Source organism: Tursiops truncatus, chromosome 11 (genome assembly GCF_011762595.2).
Source record: "Tursiops truncatus isolate mTurTru1 chromosome 11, mTurTru1.mat.Y, whole genome shotgun sequence".
Classification (NCBI taxonomy): domain Eukaryota; kingdom Metazoa; phylum Chordata; class Mammalia; order Artiodactyla; family Delphinidae; genus Tursiops; species Tursiops truncatus.
In genome coordinates, this window is record NC_047044.1 from 98,759,744 (window position 1) to 98,776,609 (window position 16,866).

At 54.8% G+C, this 16,866-nt stretch overlaps 1 protein-coding gene across 7 annotated transcripts in view; it reads left to right on the forward strand.

The window, feature by feature from the left end:
* The first annotated feature begins 3,719 nt into the window (after window positions 1–3,719).
* The window catches only part of TSPAN11 (tetraspanin 11), a 64,095-nt gene continuing 50,948 nt past the window's right edge, over window positions 3,720–16,866 (forward strand). For 6 of the 7 annotated variants that reach the window (XM_073789141.1, XM_033867177.2, XM_073789144.1 and 3 more), the window contains exons 1-2: window positions 3,720–3,833; window positions 5,749–5,882. The gene's annotated coding sequence lies outside the window, so the exon portion shown is untranslated. The remainder of the gene's footprint in view (window positions 3,834–5,748; window positions 5,883–16,866) is intronic. The other variant, XM_073789142.1, reaches the window with a different exon arrangement.

Sequence of the window (16,866 nt, forward strand, 5' to 3'; positions counted from 1 at the left end):
GGCCTTCCTCACGAGAACGCGGGAGGAGGATGGGAATGGAATATGTCCAACTCACAGCTCACTTCCCTCGCCTTACCCAGGGGATCCAAGCCAACCCCCAGTTCCTTTCCCACAGATGCTGGATCCTCACCCGCCAACTTCTCCAAGTGTGAAATAAAATGGAACAGATCAGGATCGTGTTAGTGGAGCAGCTCTTGGGGCGGAGAGGGGGCAGAAGGTCCATTCTTTCATAGAAGGTGCGGACGACACAAAGACCAAACTCTGGAAGTCTGGGGTTTCACATCCGTGAGGTCTGACATGGGAACACTGGCCATGCATGGCTACTGAACCCTTGCAACGTGTAAGTGCAACAGAAGGACCAAATTTTTTATTTCAACAAGTTAATTAACCTAAACTGAAATTTTTTTTTTTTTTTTTTTTTTTTTTTTTGCGGTACGCGGGCCTCCCACTGCTGTGGCCTCTCCCGTTGCGGAGCACAGGCTCTGGACGCGCAGGCTCAGCGGCCATGGCTCACGGGCCCAGCCGCCCCGCGGCATGTGGGATCCTCCCGGACCGGGGCACGAACCCGCGTCCCCTGCATCGGCAGGTGGACTCTCAACCACTGCGCCACCAGGGAAGCTCTCTAAACTTAAATTTTAAAACTGATCACTCGATGTGGTTACTGGAAAGCATAAGTGTGTATAGAGCAACTTAGGTTTATAAATCTACTTCTTCAATCATAAATGTTATGAAATCCAGGCACTTCCAACGTAGAGGCAGCATCTGAATTCAGATATGCTGTGCGTGTACAATACACACAGGGTCTGAAGACTTAGTTTGAAGAAAATGTAAAACATCTCTTTAATAACTTTTTGTATTGATTCATGTTGAAACGATCACATTTTTAGATATATTGTGTTAAATAAGATGTATCATTAGAAGTCATTTCACCTGTTTCTTTTTATACATTTTTTTAATGGGGCTACTGGGAAATTTAAAATTGCATATCACATTTCCATGGGTTCGCTACTCTCGATGTTAATGTCGCCAGGGATAGTGCTGGAGAGCGGACATCCTGGCTCAGAGGTTCATTTGTCACTGGCCCTCTCATATTGCTAAAGGTCCCTCCGGAGTACTTTGCCCTCTCCCTCCTAACTACGGTTTCAACAACACTAACTTTCGTGAACACGCACTTCCCTTCATCCTCACCCCACCGACGGCCTCTTCTCCCATTCAGGTCTCCTCCACCCTTCTCTCCTCTACCCCTTAGAAAACCATCTTCTACCACCTGTTTCTCAGGCTTTTCCTTTAACACCACCTTCTCCGGCACATCTGTGACTTGAAACTGCTTCATCAGAGGTTGAGGTCCTCCCCAGAGGTCCAGGTCCTCCCCAGAGGTCTCACGGAGGGGCCCTCACATTCTGTGCTGCTCTGGCCTCTCTCCCACCACAGGCTCGGCCTTCACCCTGAATGCGGTGCCGGGGGTTCATGGCCTCTTCTCTACCCCCAACCCACCTTTCCTTTGTTCAGCCCCCTTTCTCACTGACCCTCTGTCTCAGTCTGGATTTCTGGGAAACAGACCACGCACGGAGACGGAGAGCCGGGCGTCAATGGGAGGGACTCTTAGGGACAATGCCTGTAAGAAAGCAAGAGATGAGGGCTTCCCTGGTGGTCCAGTGGTTAAGAATCCGCCTGCCAATGCAGGAGACACGGGTTCAAGCCCTGGTCTGGGAAGATCCCACATGCCACAGAGCAACTAAGCCCGTGCACCACAACTACTGAGCCTGCACTCTACAGGCCGCGAGCCACAACTACTGAAGCCTGCACGCCTAGAGCCTGTGCTCTGCAACAAGAGAAGCTACCGCAATGAGAAGCCTGTGCACTGCAACAAAGAGTAGCCCCCGCTCGCCGCAAATAGAGAAAGCCCGCGTGCAGCAACGAAGACCCAACGCAGCCAAAAATAAATAAATAAAATAAATACATTTTTAAAATTCTATTTAAAAAAAAACAACAGATATGGGACTTCCCTGGTGGTCCAGTGGTAAAGAGTCCACTACTGGACTTACAGTGCGGGGGACGCGGGTTCGATCTCTGGTCTGGGAACTAAGATCCCACATGCCACGGGGCAGCTGGGCCCTCGCGCCACAACTGCTGAGCTCGCATGCCTCAACTAGAGCCCATGCGCCACAGCTACAGAGCCCATGCGCCCTGGAGCCTGCGCGCCACAACTACAGAGAGAAAACCCACACATCACAACTAGAGAGAAGCCCGCATGTCACAAGGAAAAATCCCGCATGCCGCAACTAAGACCCAATGCAGCCAAAACTAAATTGAATAAATAATCTTAAAAAAATAAGTGAGAGAAATGGGACAGCAGAGAGTGAACTTGAACTGGACGCAGTTTCCCCAGAAGCTGATCCCTCAGGAAACTCCGGAGCTGGGATGGCCCTTCAGAGGCCTCTGGAGCAGAAGTAAACCACCCGATCGGGTCCGGATGCCCCCAAGGAGGGGGACCTGGCTCATCCTGCCTCCACTGAGGGACCCTCTCAGAAGCCCCTGAGGAGCGCCTCATCGCCGAGTCTAGCCCCGTTTCCTTGGGCGCCCTCCTCTTCGGCAGCCCTGGAGCTGGGCCCCTGCAGGACCCGCCCTCTCCTCCGTGATGCGGCACCAGGCACTGCACAGACCCCCGCCAACCGGGGCAGCTTCTTTCACCCACCCTCTCCCTGCTTAGACCGGGTTCTGCCCTCAGCCCGGCCTGCCCTGCCTGGTCTACACTCGTCCTTCATCTCAGCTTCTCGGTGCTCCTGTTGTCTCCCTCTCCCCCAGCGCCCCGAAGGCCTCTTTCCTGAGACCCTCACCCCAAGCAGCTCTCTAGACCCGCCTCTGCTGCATCTTCCCCAGTCACCCCCCATTTCAGTGCTTCCTCCCCAGGGACTATTGCCGTCACCTCCCTCAGAGGCCCCCATCCCACCTCCCCTCTGCCCCCCTTTCACAGCCCGAGGTGCGGGGAGGATGGCTGGCAGCCCTGGACCAGCAGCCTGGTAAATGGGTAACGGCGCTTTCTGTGCTCAAATTTGAAAAGACCACGGTTGGGTAAGCTCAGGCCTCTGCTGCTTTGGCAGGTAACAGGAACCATGAGGCCCCACCGGTTGGATCCAGTTCAGGCAGCTTTGCCCCTGCTCTGGGCCAGGGCGGGACAGATGGGCTGTGTCGACTCGCTTTTTTCTCCAGTCCGGAAGGAGACCTTGACTCCCAGAGCCCAGGAAATGGAAAGCTGACGGCCCACAGGACTCTCAGAGGGACAGGGCTGGGATGGGGTCTTCCTTGTGTACGTGGGTCTGGGGGGAAGCGGGGAGGATGGGGAGGCTCTTTGTGATCACACGGGCCGGTCCTTAGAGTCCCCGCACACCCCCATGGCCAGCTTCCCCCACTACCCTGAGGGGTTTCACGCCCCACTAGGGGCCCACTTGGGGGGACAGGGAGGCCTCCGGGAGGCCCGGGTAGGGTGTCTGCAAGCCGCCCGACTTCCATCCATCCACCCATCCATCCATCCATCCATCCCCCCTCCTCGCAGGGACCCCGGGGCCACCGCACAGCTGCCCTGACTCGGACTGGATTCGCTTCGTGCGCTCTCAACGGGAGAAAGGCCAACCCCTAACAAAGACGGGCGGCCGGCGGGGCGGCGGGAGAAGGAGCCCGGGTATTGGAGGGGCCGGGGGTGGGCGCTCAGGAGGCGGGGCGCGGCCGCAGGAAGTGCAGAGCGAGCGCGGGGCTGAGCGCGGCTGCGGTCCTCACCCGCTGGCCCTGCAGCCCCACCCCGGCGCCGGCGGCCTTCGCTGCGGAGCCCGCGACCGGTGAGTGCGGGCGGGGGCGCGGGAGGGGGCCCGGCGGCCGCTCGGGACTCCCGCGGGAGGGACTGGGAGTTGCGTGGCCGAGCGCGGCCCGGCGGGCCCGGGCAGCCGACTCCCGGGAGGATGGGGGCAGGATGGGGCGAGCACGCACCGCTGGCTGCCGTGTTCCCATCCGTCCTCCGGAGACTGCCCGTCTGCACTTAGTGTCTCGGGAGGGAGCTCGGGACCTCAGTGCGCGTCTGTCTCTCCTCCAAACGTCATTCTCTTTGTCCACCTGGACTTCTGGTGGCTCTTATGCATGGGCCCGAGGTGACAGGCCCAGAGCCATCCTAACTAGAATGGGTACAGCCCTTGGTTCCGTACCCCCGGCAAGGCCTTGCCCAGTGTTGGCAGCTGGCGTGTCTCCTGTGCGGGCACAGGATCGTTCTCGGTGGGTCCGTCTGCCTGCCAGGGTGGTCCACAAGTTTCATGGGCGCATCTGTGCACTTGGGGGAACCCGGCTCTGCAGGCCCTGTCACCTGTGTGTCCTCCCTGTTCCTGTGCCTGCAGCTGGCTGGCTTGGTATGGAAGGACAGGAGGTGTGGAAGGTTCTAGGTGTATTGTTTTCACCAGCTGTACGTTCACACACATGACTTGGCTGGAAATATGAAAGGGGCATCTCAAGCTGGGTCTCAGTTGCCGAGGGTGCGGGGGTGAGTGTTGGCCGTCTCAGCACATGGGCACCCACTGTGGGGCAGGGTGGCGTGGAGAGAGAAGGGAGCTCCTGGAAAAACCCCAAGTGCACCCTAGGGCCTAGGGTAGGTGGCCGTGTGGGAGAGACCTGGGTGGTGTTCGGCCGGAGCGGGTGGTCTGTGGTTAGCTGTGGGCAGCTGGATTAGAGGTGGAGTTGGAGACCTGGGTTTGAACCAGAACTTGGTGGAGGGTCACCACGGCAGTAGCGTGTTCCCTGCGCCTGTCCCCCTGGGACTCAGTTGCTTCGTGTGCAAAATGGGACTAATGACTGCTGTCCTGCCCACCTCGGGAGGTGTCTGGAGGCTCAAGTTGGCTAAGCAAAGTGCTTTGACAGCGGGGAGGCTCCAGGGACAAAGAGTGAAGGCCAGGCCCACGGGCGCGCCGATCGGGCTTTGGGGAATGCATCGGGGGCCAGGTCTGTGGGCTGCAGCAGCAGTTGTCTTCATACCGCTCCCTAGAATATTCCAGAGATAGGAGTGTCTGCCCGGTGCCGGGCCTCGATCTCTTGGAGTGTGAGGTATTCGCAGGCCTGTCTGGTGCTGCCCCTTCGGTGTGGATGCTTCCACAGCACAAGAGGACAGCCGGCTTGGCAGGTCTTCAAATCATAGCCCTGGAGCAGCTCAGCTGTGCAGAGACCCTCCTCCAGGTGGGCTGGGACCTTCACACCCCCCGGCTGGCTTTTCTCTGCTTGTCACCACCACCAGAAGCAGTCAGGCCACAGTTCAGGCCAGGGAGATGGCAGAGGAGGGAGCTCTCTGTCCCTGGTCACCAGCCTCAGGGTTCCATCTTCTGGTCACGGGGCATCCTCTAGAACCAACGCTGCACCTGCCAAGGAGGGCAGGGAGGGCGTCAAGAGTCCTCACAGCCCCAGACACCGGGATGTGGTTGTGGTTTGTCACCCCTGGATGTCACCTGTCACCAAGGCTTCTTGGCCCGTAGTAGCTGCTTCGTAAAGAAGCCCTGGAAACCCGGGTTCAGTGCAGCTCGGCTTCCTACCCGCTGTGTGACCTGGGGAAAGTCCCTTCACCTCTCTGGGTCTGTTTCCTCGTTGGTCAAAATCAGCATCTTTCCAGATTATAGTTCTGGTCTAGCCCACATTTCACGTCCTCAGAGAGGAGGTGACCCTCTATCCAAAGTGGCCACCTCCCGGCCTCCGTCACATTGCCCTGATCTGTTTCCTTCCTAGCACTCTCCGCACCATCTGAACCGCTCTCAGCTGCATCCAGCCACGCTGAGAGCTTTGCCGAGGAGGGACCTCCTGTTACCTGCTGGCTCACCGCACCTGGAGCCTAGTAGGTGCTCCGGAGAAGCTGTCAGTGAGTGAGTAACTCAATAAGGGAGAGGGATGCGCGTCTTTCACATCGTGCTCCTGGGAGCTTGTGAGGGGGGAGCGGGCCCATAGGCAGGGCCCTGGGTTCTGCACACCCCAGCTCGGGACTGATGTGAGTTAGGGGCTGGCTTCCATATAGGACTTCCCTTGAAGAAAGGGCCCTCCCATTAAAATAAAACTAGAAAGCCATTGCATCCGAAGACGATGGGGCCTTTTCAACTCCAAGTTGAAATTACAGTACTGGGACGGGGAGTAACGCACACTCAGCCTTCGGGGATGACCAAAGGCTGTGGTTCAGACATGCAGAGCTGTCATCCCGTCAACCATCACTGCTTGGCCGTGGAATTCATGATATGGTTGCTTTTTTGCAACTGGTTTAATTTCCTGAGCTTTGGGTCAAGATTAACGTGAAGAGGATTCTGCATCATGGGGTGTGCGGGGTTCTGGACCAGAAGGAAGCAGTGGACATCACAGAGTGGATAGGAGACACGCTGATACTGGTGAGCTGCCTGTGCGGGGTTCCCGTCTGCCATCATCCTCCTTTGGGTGTGTCCCAGGCAGACTGCCCAGATGCACGTGTCTCTCCCCAGTAGTTTGCTCCGCCTGGTTTTTCTCAAGTAGTTGGTAGTGGAGGACGCCCTTCTCTCTGAGTGATTCCTGAGCCTGGAGAGCCAGGTGGATGGCATGCCACGCCCTATATTGAAGCAGCCACGGAAAACATCCCTCCTTTGTCGCTTCTTGTAAATTCATTTGTGAATGGCGGGGTGACTCCCCTGTCCGGTGCTGTGCCCAGGTTTGGGGCACAGAATACAGTTCATCACCACCTTTGCTAAACCCCAAGGGCTGGGCGTCAGTAGTCCGCCCAAGGACGGGGAAGGAGGTTGAGTTGTTTGTGGGGTTGTTTTAGGTGGCTGGTTGAGGACAGAGACGGGAGAAGTGGACAGAAGGGACTGAGTGCAGGACGCAGCCCTCTGCTAATTCCTCTGACGTTGACCTTGCTTCTTGTACGCATCCCTGCTGGGCTGACGCTTGTGCGTTCCCGGGTCCAGAAGCTTTAACCTTCCAAGAGGACACAGGCAGAGGGCAGAGCCAATAGAGGTGGTGGAGGGGGGAGAGGGGTTCGGGCGGGGGTCAATATTCTCACGTTCCCTGTGTGCCACAGGCCTGAGGCTAATAAAGACCCAGCCCTGACCTCCGAGCAGCCAGTTGTGAAGGAGATGAAACTTACTCCCCGGAGGAGAGGCGAGAACAGCTGAGTGCAGACTGCAGCGGGGGTGGGGGTGGGGGTCTCACCCAGGCCACAGCTGGAGCTCAGAGAAGGGTCTGGAAAGTGCCAGGGGGCAGAGAGCCCGGGCGGTCAGCTGTCCAGCCTGGAATCTGGACTCTGCCTTCTCCTGAGCGCCTTCCGTGACCTTTCCTGCTCTGTAAGCGGAGGAGACGGTCTCTAGGTCATAGCCTGGCTTCAGGTCCCCGAGGCTTCCCCCCCCAGGCCAGCCCCGTCCCTTACCTCCTCTGGGTGCCCTTCCAACTGGGCCATTCCCCTCCCCACCTGGCTGTGAGAGGAGCTGGCTGTATTCCAGAACTTCTGCCATCCGTGCTCACTGCCCCCCTCCTCGGGGGCTATGCACATGGCCCTTCGTAAAGGCTTAAGGAGCTTTGCTGTCAAATACCAAGAATTCAAGACTTGAGGATGTTACAGACGTTGAGGGAACGTTACGGGAAGTTGCTCGGCTGGGTCCCCGATCTGCTGAGATCACGAGCAGGGTACCCAGACCCTCTCCAGTGGTAATGTGTGTTGGCGGGGGGAGGTAACCCAAAGTGGTTCTCACCTTGTCCTGACACATGGGTTCTTCCTCTTGTTTTTAAACACGGACCCCGTGTTTTGAAAGTTTTTTATCAGCCAAATTTCAACATAAATGAAAATTTGTTTCTCCATCTGAAAAAATGATTCAGAGCCACAAAACTGAAAGGGATTCACTCTCCAGTGCCCCCCTTTCTGGTTTGTATCACTTACATTTTTTCAGAATCAGCTTATGTTATTTACTAACAGATTCTAGTGTGTTTCAAAGGCTCAGAAGAGAAAAAAGACAAAGGACAGGAGTGAGCTGTTTGTGTCGGTTTGCCTGAGGTCTGGAACCGATTGCAAAATTTTAATAAAAAAGCATTACCTATCCTGGTTGACCGTGTAGAGTGGTAGCTGAACTCTGAAGCATTTTTGACAGGTGAAAGCCCAAGTTTCATGAAATATCGTAAAGAGATTTCCCTCTCAGAAGCCCCTTTACTAGACACGTACGAGGGTTCTGACGTTTGGAAAACAATGTCCCATACCCGGGTTTCAGAATGGTATACCTCACCCCTGCTGGAGGATGGAAATTGACTTTCTTTTCCTGGCAACCAGCACGAAGCTGGGCGAGCGGTAGGGGTTCGGTAAATGTCCACTGGGCGGATATTTCAGAAGCACTCCTCAGCCATGCCTAAGTCTGTGCCTGAAAGAGAAATCCCTACGCCCGCGCCCTTAACTCAAAAAGCAGGAAAAAGTGCCTATAGGTACTGAAATACAAAGCTTTTTCCTTTCTTCCGTGGCCTCTTTATTGACTTGTCATGATGTGGTTTTTTTACTTGCTTTTTAGTGACATTGTAAGTAAAGAAAAGTTAAAGTTTTGAATGACTTGCGTGAATTTTACGTTCGCCTTTATATTGTGCAACGCCTGTTTTAAATGTAAATAGGTGCTCATTTCACTCATACGCTGAAACACCAAAATGACACGATTCCTATTTCACAGCTCGTATGTGCGCGTGTATTTTGTTCCTACCAGGACAGCAGACATGGGGCAAGAAACTAACTCAGGTGTTTTTGTTTCACTTCTTGATACACACACGTTCCATCAACACACACCACCTTTGGCCTCACACGTTCCATCAACACACAGCACCTTTGGCCTAGTGGTGAAGGAGGGACAGAAGGGAAAGGGAAAAGGCTGTCCTTCCTTTCCTCCTGTGTCATCATTTTCAGTGTACGTGGGTGAGTAATGCAGGAGGTAGCAGAAATCGGGAAAGACAGGCTATCCCAGGACGGCCCTTGGTTGTTGGCGTTTCTCAGAATGCACAGCTTTCTGTCGGCTTTGAATCAAGCTCGGGTTCCAGCAGGGAGCCTGGCCTCCCAGGCTGCTCTGTCATGGACGTGACTCCTTACCTGTACTCTCTCTGAGGCTTTCTGAAGCCCGCGCATCAAGGATGCCCTGGGATTCTGTGCTCCTGGGGCATCAGGAGCACCAGGTCAAGTGCGGCCTCAAGGAACAGTGGGTCCACATACTGTGCGTATCTCCCCAGCTCGCATTCATGCCCACCGTCCCATGAGACTTCACTTACAAAACACAGGTTCAAAGATAAATTATTAAGAATTCTGAGATGGGGCTTCCCTGGTGGCGCAGTGGTTGGGAGTCCGCCTGCCGATGCAGGGGACACAGGTTCGTGCCCCGGTCCGGGAAGATCCCACATGCCGCAGAGCGGCTGGGCCCGTGAGCCATGGCCGCTGAGCCTGTGCGTCCGGAGCCTGTGCTCCGCAACGGGAGAGGCCCGCGTACCGCAAAAATAAAACAAAAAGAATTCTGAGATGAAACAGCCGAGCATTAAACCAGGCACGGGGCCCTGTGAGGCTAGACTTGGTTTTGGCCCAGGAAGCCAGCGAGGACCCTCCTGTGGGTCACAGTTGTGGATGGTGGCCCAGTTAGGGCAGAGCTAATCCTTTAAACAAGTGGGCTGGGGAAGTGCCCTCGGATCCCTGCTTGTGATTTATATCTTTGGAAAATGCTGGAGGCTGCCGTTTCCTTTCCAGGCCTCCACCCTCCTGCTTTAAATCATTTACATTTTTTAAAAGTCAGCTTAGGTCATTCACTAACAGGTTCTAGGGGTTTTTAAAGGTTCAGAAGAAAAGAACAAAGGAAAGGAGTAGAGGTGGGTGTTGTCCATTTCGTCTGAGGTCTGGAACAGATTGGAAAGCACAAAGCCTCTAGGAGTTCTGAGGCCCGTTTAGAGACGCTCACCAGCTGCTCCGGGTACGATTATTTTTATGCCCAAACTGAGCAGATAGGTTGGGACAGAGGAGGGAGTGGCCTAGTGACCAGGGACCCAGGGCTCTCAGGGTTGGAGAGGAGGGGGAGGGGGAGAAGGGGCCACGTGCAGGTGCCATGTGACTCCACAGTTTGGAGTGGGTTTTGCACACACAGAGGCTTAGGGAAACCAGGAATTTTATTCCAGAAGAAAGAAACTCCTCTGTCTGTGGGCAGAGAGGGTGAGACCGGAAGTTAGAACCAGGAGCCCTGGGAGAGAATGAAATACTCAGAAGGCAGTTTGCACTTTCAGACAGCTCTGAGCACGTCGCTGAGGGCTTTTAAGTTGCTGGAAACCGAAAGTTCCAAGCAAGTTCTAGGAAGCAGGTACTGGTACCGTGAGCTGGAGGAGGGTGGAAGGAAGCCCACCCGCCCCCTTTTTTTTTAACATCTTTTTTGGAGTATCATTGCTTTACAATGGTGTGTTAGTTGCTGCTGTATCACAAAGTGAATCAGCTATACATACACATATATCCCCATATCCCCTCCCTCTTGCGTCTCCCTCCTCCCACCCTCCCTATCCCACCCCTCTAGGGGGTCACAAAGCACCGAGCTGATGTCCCTGTGCTATGCGGCTGCTTCCCACTAGCTATCTATTTTACATTTGGTAGTGTTTATATGTCCATGCAGCTCTCTCCCTTCGTCCCAGCTTACCCTTCCCCCTCCCCGTGTCCTCAAGTCCATTCTCTACGTCTGCATCTTTATTCCTGTCCTGCCTCTACCACCCCCCCCTCCCTTTTTAATGTAGAAAGAAAAACTGGGTTAGAAAGAAACAGCGATGATAACAAGTAAAAGATTAGCGGGAGAAACCATGTTTACATCGTACATTTAGTCCCTTTGAATCGGTCTGCCTTCTACCTTGGTTTTAATTTACTGTATGATTAATGCTGATTGTGAGTTGCTGATTCCATCATTAGATTTAATAATTGCATAACGGGCTGTTCTCCAGGGCTCTGCAAACTGTTTTTGGATGACCTGCAAGCTGAGGATGATTTTTACCTTTTTTTTTTTGCGGTACGCGGGCCTCTCACTGCTGTGGCCTCTCCCGTTGCGGTGCACAGGCTCTGGACGCGCAGGCTCAGCGGCCATGGCTCATGGGCCCAGCCGCTCCGCGGCATGTGGGATCTTCCCGGACCGGGGCACGAACCCGCGTCCCCTGCATCGGCAGGTGAACTCTCAACCGCTGCGCCACCAGGGAAGCCCCGATTTTTACCTTTTTAAAGGGCTGAAACAAACAAAAAACAAAGAAGGACATACAGCGGAGGCCAGAGGCCCGCAAAAACTGAAACATTTGAACTGGTCCCGTGCAAAAACGGTTTGCTGGGCCATAGCCGTCAGCCCCAGGCTGTGACCGTGGACAGCTCAGCACCCAGGGCTCTGGATGTGGGCACCGCGGCTGGAGGGAAGCTTAGCCTCTGCACCAGGGTCTCTGGGCTGCTCCCCTCTGAGATCCCGACCGAGTTCACCTGGGGTGAAGCCTGGGAATAAGGGTTTTTTACATTCCTTGGCGGGAGGGGTGGGGAGGGTGTCCTAGTGCAGCTAAGGTTGAAAATCACTGCCCTAAGGCAGTAATTCTCAAAGCGAGGTCTTCGACCTGCAGTGTCTGCAGTGTCAACATCCCCCAGCTGGTTAGAAATGCAAAATTCAGGACCCCACCTGACCTGCCAACTCAGGAACTCTTGGGGGGAGGCGGGGAGCAAACTGCGTTTTAACCAGCCCCCCAGGGGATTCTGATGCACCTCAAGTTTGAGACCACTGCTCTTGGCTTGGCCTTTCAAACTTAAACCTTCCTGTTTGCAGGCGAACGTCAGAGATGGTTAGGTGGAGAAGGCAAGACAGGAGGAAGCCAGCGGGAGGGGATAGCAAGGCCTTGAAGGTTATTTCAAGGCTGGACGTAACTGTAGTTGTTATTTTATACACAACCAAGGCCCTGGGAGGTGAAATGGTTGCAGGAAGCAGAGCTTGGGACTAGAATAACACTACCACCTACAGCAATCATGTTATCCTTAACAGATATCATAAATAGCAATTTTAGCTTTGGGCGCTATTTTCCATTACTACAGATATGATTGTCTTTTAGTACATTAACTTATAGAAGGTACCCATGTGGTAAATGCAGGGATTTAAGCACACTTCTGAGCTATCTTGAAATCATTTGAATGAACATTATACATGCCTGGGAAGTCGGAAGGCTGTATTGCTGACCATCACCTCATAACTGAGGGTGAATTCTGTTCTCCCAACCACTCCCTCAAGGGAAGGCAGATCCCCCCAGGATACTTCGCCCCAACTGCTGGCCCTCCAACAATGTAGCCCATGGGGCATTTGTAAAAATGTCACAGGGATTAGAACCTACTGATGTCCTGCTATGTGCCAGGCACTGTGATAGGTTTTAACATACATTATCTCCTACAGTCATCGCAGTGCTCTTATCCCCATTTTATAGTTGGGAATGTTGAGGCACAGAGAGGTTAAAGACTTTCCCCAAATCCCGCAGCTGACAAACCCGGGGATGTCTGGCCTCAAGATCGGTGGAAGTGGAGGGGAAGCTTGCCCACAGTCAGGCATGATGTGGCATTTCAGTAAATCTAAGCTGGGGAGCCTATGAACATGTAAAGCAATTACTCCCAGTTCTCCCAAGCCTTGCCCAGTGTCCTGGGTGTCCTTGGAAGGGTGTGAGTCCACCCAAAGGCTGGATTGCCGTTGTGCTATCTTAGAATTCAAGGGCCAGAGGCACACGAGCATCCAGGGATAAAGACTCCATCTGGGTTGTCAAAAATGCAGTTGCTCCCCACAGAGCTGGCTGGGTTCTTCCATTCCTCCTTCCTCATTTGGAAAATTAGCAGCTAAATTGATAGACAGATTTTTACATATTACATACTATCATTGCTATCAGTAGTAACAAGGCATCCTTTTAGAGGTTTCGCATCTCCAGGGCACTATACGCTCCTTAGCTCCTGCTGTCCTGGTGTTGGTGGCCTTGGTTATGACCAGAGGCAGCAAGAGCTCAGAGATCATGACCGTGGGGCAGCGCTGTGAGTCTGCAGCTCCCCGCAACCCCCAAACTAGGACTGAGGACCAGAGATATGGGTTTGAGTCCCAGCTCTTACCTCGTGAGAGTGGAGAAATGGCCTCCACCCTCTGGGCCTCCCTGGCCAACACGTGAGGGTGAACTGGTGTCTAAGAAGTCTCTTCTCCACCTTCTAGACCTGGGACATGCGGGCAGCTTTCCAGACCTTGGGAACAATGGGTAGTGATGCTCCTGGTGATGATGTAATTGGTACCCGATAAGGGAGCCGATGTGGGCAATAGCTAGGATATTCTGATGCCAAGTCCGTTTCTATAACATCCTCCCTCTGGAACTCATGGAACTACAGTTCTTTTTTGGAAAGAATTAGGGTAACAGTGCGGGGGTTGCTGGTTAGTTGCCATGTGCGTACCTTATTTCCTTGCCCAGAAAGGTCAAGTATCTCTAAAAAGACAAGTTTCTGTATGCTTGGCTCTCCTGCAGGGGGAAGATTCTAATACTTTCCAAGGTGGGGGTTTCTAAGGTTTCTTAGGTTTCTAAGGTTTCTTAGGTTTCTAAGGTTTCTTAGGTTTCTAAGTCCGTAGAAAATATGTTTTCACAGACCTGGGATGAAGAAACATGGCTTATTTATCAGGGAGCTTAGCAGCTTCCAAACTCTCTTTGATAAATTACATCATCTCCTGGACTTAAGACCTAGCAGATTTACATCCAAGACCCAAAGTGAAAATGGGAGTTTAGAATTGGATGCATGAACGTCCTCTCCCGCAGCCTTGCGCACACACGCACATAGATACACCATCCGTGCGTCTGGCAGAAAGCAAGTTGAAGCGGGGTCTGGGTACCCGGGACACCTGGCTTCCTCCCCAGCTTGGCCTCTGCTGCATCCTTGGGGCCAACGGGGTCTCTGAGCCTGTGTCTAAGACACAGCCCTTCCCGTAGGAGTTCATAGTTCAGGTCTTATCTGTACCTACCCGAAGAAGGAACCTTAACCTTTTTGTGGAGCAAAGTCATGAACCCCTTTGGGGATGTGCTAAAGCCTATGGGACCCCAGCACGTAAATAGTAACATTTTTCCATACAGTTTCAGGGGCCTCCACGTCATAACTCCTTGGAAGGAATGGTCTTTCAGGCTTACTTCTCAGCCACGGTGTCCCGCTCCAGAGACAAGACAGGCACTGTTTTGAAAGCAAATGAGAAATTGTACCAATCGTCTCTGGGAACAGAGATGAGTTTTTGTGTCATTTGGGCTTTTTTTTTTTTTTCTTTTTTAATTTCCCGATGCCTGTAAAGGAGTGTCTGTGCCTTTCTGACTCCCAGGAGCAGGTTGTGAATGTCCGTAAGCCAGAGTCACGTGCACCGTGATATAGGCTTCTCCAGGGCCCCTCCTGCCCGCCAGAGCATCGCCCCTGCAGCCTGGCTAGTCCCTTAGAGCCACAAAGCCTTCAGACCGCCATCGATCATCCCCTCGACGGAGGCACTGCTGCTGCTGGTGTGATGGGGGGAGGGGCAAGCTGCGCTTCACCCACACTTCCTGGCCTTCATGGTCACTGTCTCGGAGGTCCGCACCCTCTTACCCCTGGAGGGCGGAGGGGGAGACTGGCTCAGGTACTTGGGTGACCTACCCAAGGTCACACAGCTGGTACGGGTGACGTTAATTTTCCCTCCGTGTATGTGAAAGCCCAAACCAAACGTCAGAGAACCATGCTGGGGGCGGGGGTAGCAGTGTCGTCAGAGTGTCCATGTCCGGGGACTTGGGTCCCCGAGTCAAGCCTAGTGGCAAGTCCTTCTTGAGTCTGAGGGCTGGGACCATTGTTAATGGGCCCCGATTGTTTCCTGCACCATCTGGACCGGTGGTCCCCAACCTTTTTGGCACCAGGGACTGGTTTCATGGAAGGCAATTCTTCCATGGCCGGGTGGGGGTCGGGGGGCGGGTGGATGGTTCAGGCGGTGATGCGAGCGGTGGGGAGCGGCAGGTGGACGGTTCAGGAGGTGATGCGAGCGGTGGGGAGCGGCAGGTGGACGGTTCAGGCGGTGATGCGAGCGGTGGGGAGCGGCAGGTGGACGGTTCAGGAGGTGATGTGAGCGGTGGGGAGCGGCAGGTGACGCTTCGCTCGCCCGCCCGCCCGCTGCTCACCTCCCGCTGTGCGGCCCGGTTCCTAACAGACCACGGCCCTGGGGAGGTTGAGGACCCCTGCTCTAGACTATGAGGAGTGTGTCTTACCCCCTTCCCTGCTCAGTACCCACAACGGAGGAAGTGCACCCTGGTCTCTAAGAACAGCATCACCCCCAGTTCCTCCAGCTCCATTGTGAGCCCCGAATCCAAGCTTGGGAGGCCCACAGGCCCAGACTGTCCCCCGCTTCTGCCAGGCTCACTGGAGGGCTGTGGGTGTGGGGGGGTTCCCTCCACTCTCAGGGTCACGTTCACCCAGCCCTTCCAACCTTCTCTGATTTCTACAAGGCACTAGCACCCGGGTGTCGGCTGGACCACCGACGGGTGGATGGCGGAGTGATGGGAAGACCTGCTTCCGATGCTTCCAGCCTAACCTTGCGCCAGAGGGGCTGGAGCAGAACCGCCTGGCTGGCATCTCTGGCCACCGCCTCCTCTGGGCCTGTGTGTGGTTGGCAGCCTTTTCGCCCAGCCCTGGTCACATGGCCTCAGCCCCCAGGGTCCCGGTGCAGCTTCCAAAGACCCAGCCCGGGCTCAGGCTCCCTGGCTGAGTCCAGGGCCTGGACAGTGTGAGTCAGATGCACTGGGAGCCGCCCTGGGGGGAGAGAAGGGGCCAGTCCTCCTGACCCGGGGTCCCCAGGCCCAAGCCGAGGGCACGGAGCAGAGCAGAGCAGAAGCCTCCTGGTGGAGATGCTCTCACCGTCAGCCGGGAGCTGGGCACGAATCAGCGAAGCCTGATGCCACGGCCAGAACTGGAGAGCAGCCCACAGAGTGAACCGGCCCGGCAGGACCCAAACTAGGACGTGCTCCTGGGGGGCCCGGCACCGGGAGCCTGGGCAGGACGGCCTGCCACGCTGTCTGGGAGACGGGGCAGCAGCACAGGGAGTGGATGAGCGGGTGGATTTGTATTTCACACTGGCTCGTGTGCCCCCCGGTGAGTTTCCTTGTCTGTGGGCTGGGGACGCTAAGAGCGCCGGCCTCTCGTCCTGCTGAGAGCTGCTCACCCACTGGCCTTATTATATATCTGTGCAAGTGACCTGAGGTAGTGACAGTGGTAAAGTTTATGTTATGTGTAGTTTGCCACAATAGAAAGAGAAAGAGAAAGAGTAGGGTGGGGTTGAGGCCAGCGGGGACCATCACACGCCGAACCGTCTGTCAAGTGAAAGACTCTTCAGATGATCTCGGACGTCACTTTCAGTTCTAGAAATATCCTCTGGGTCTATGATATAGATTCCTGGGATTTAGAGCCCCCCCCCCCCAGCTCTCCCCTGGCTCACCTGACCATGGACAGTGCAGGGTGGCTATGGAGTTAAGGCATAACGAAGCTCACGCCTGCACCGTCTCAGAGAGCGCTAGAGCGGGTTTCTTTGTGGTTCGGGCTTTGGGGGAGTGGGGAGGGGAGACAGCGATCAAGTGAGCTTAGATGGGGAAGGGGCTTAACACACCCCTTCTGCCAGAGAAGCTGCAGTTCATCTGTTTTATATGTTGAGGTTCTACCAGAAAATTTACTTAAAAGAATGTCCCGTTAGAACACCAGCGTCCTCATTGTGTAGATAAAGACAGAGGCACACAGAGGGGTAGGGACCTGCCCACGTACTGGTGCACAGCAAGGGGCACCCTGAGTTAGATCCCCTGGGCCCTGCCCTCCCCCGTCTGCCGATGCCTCTGTAC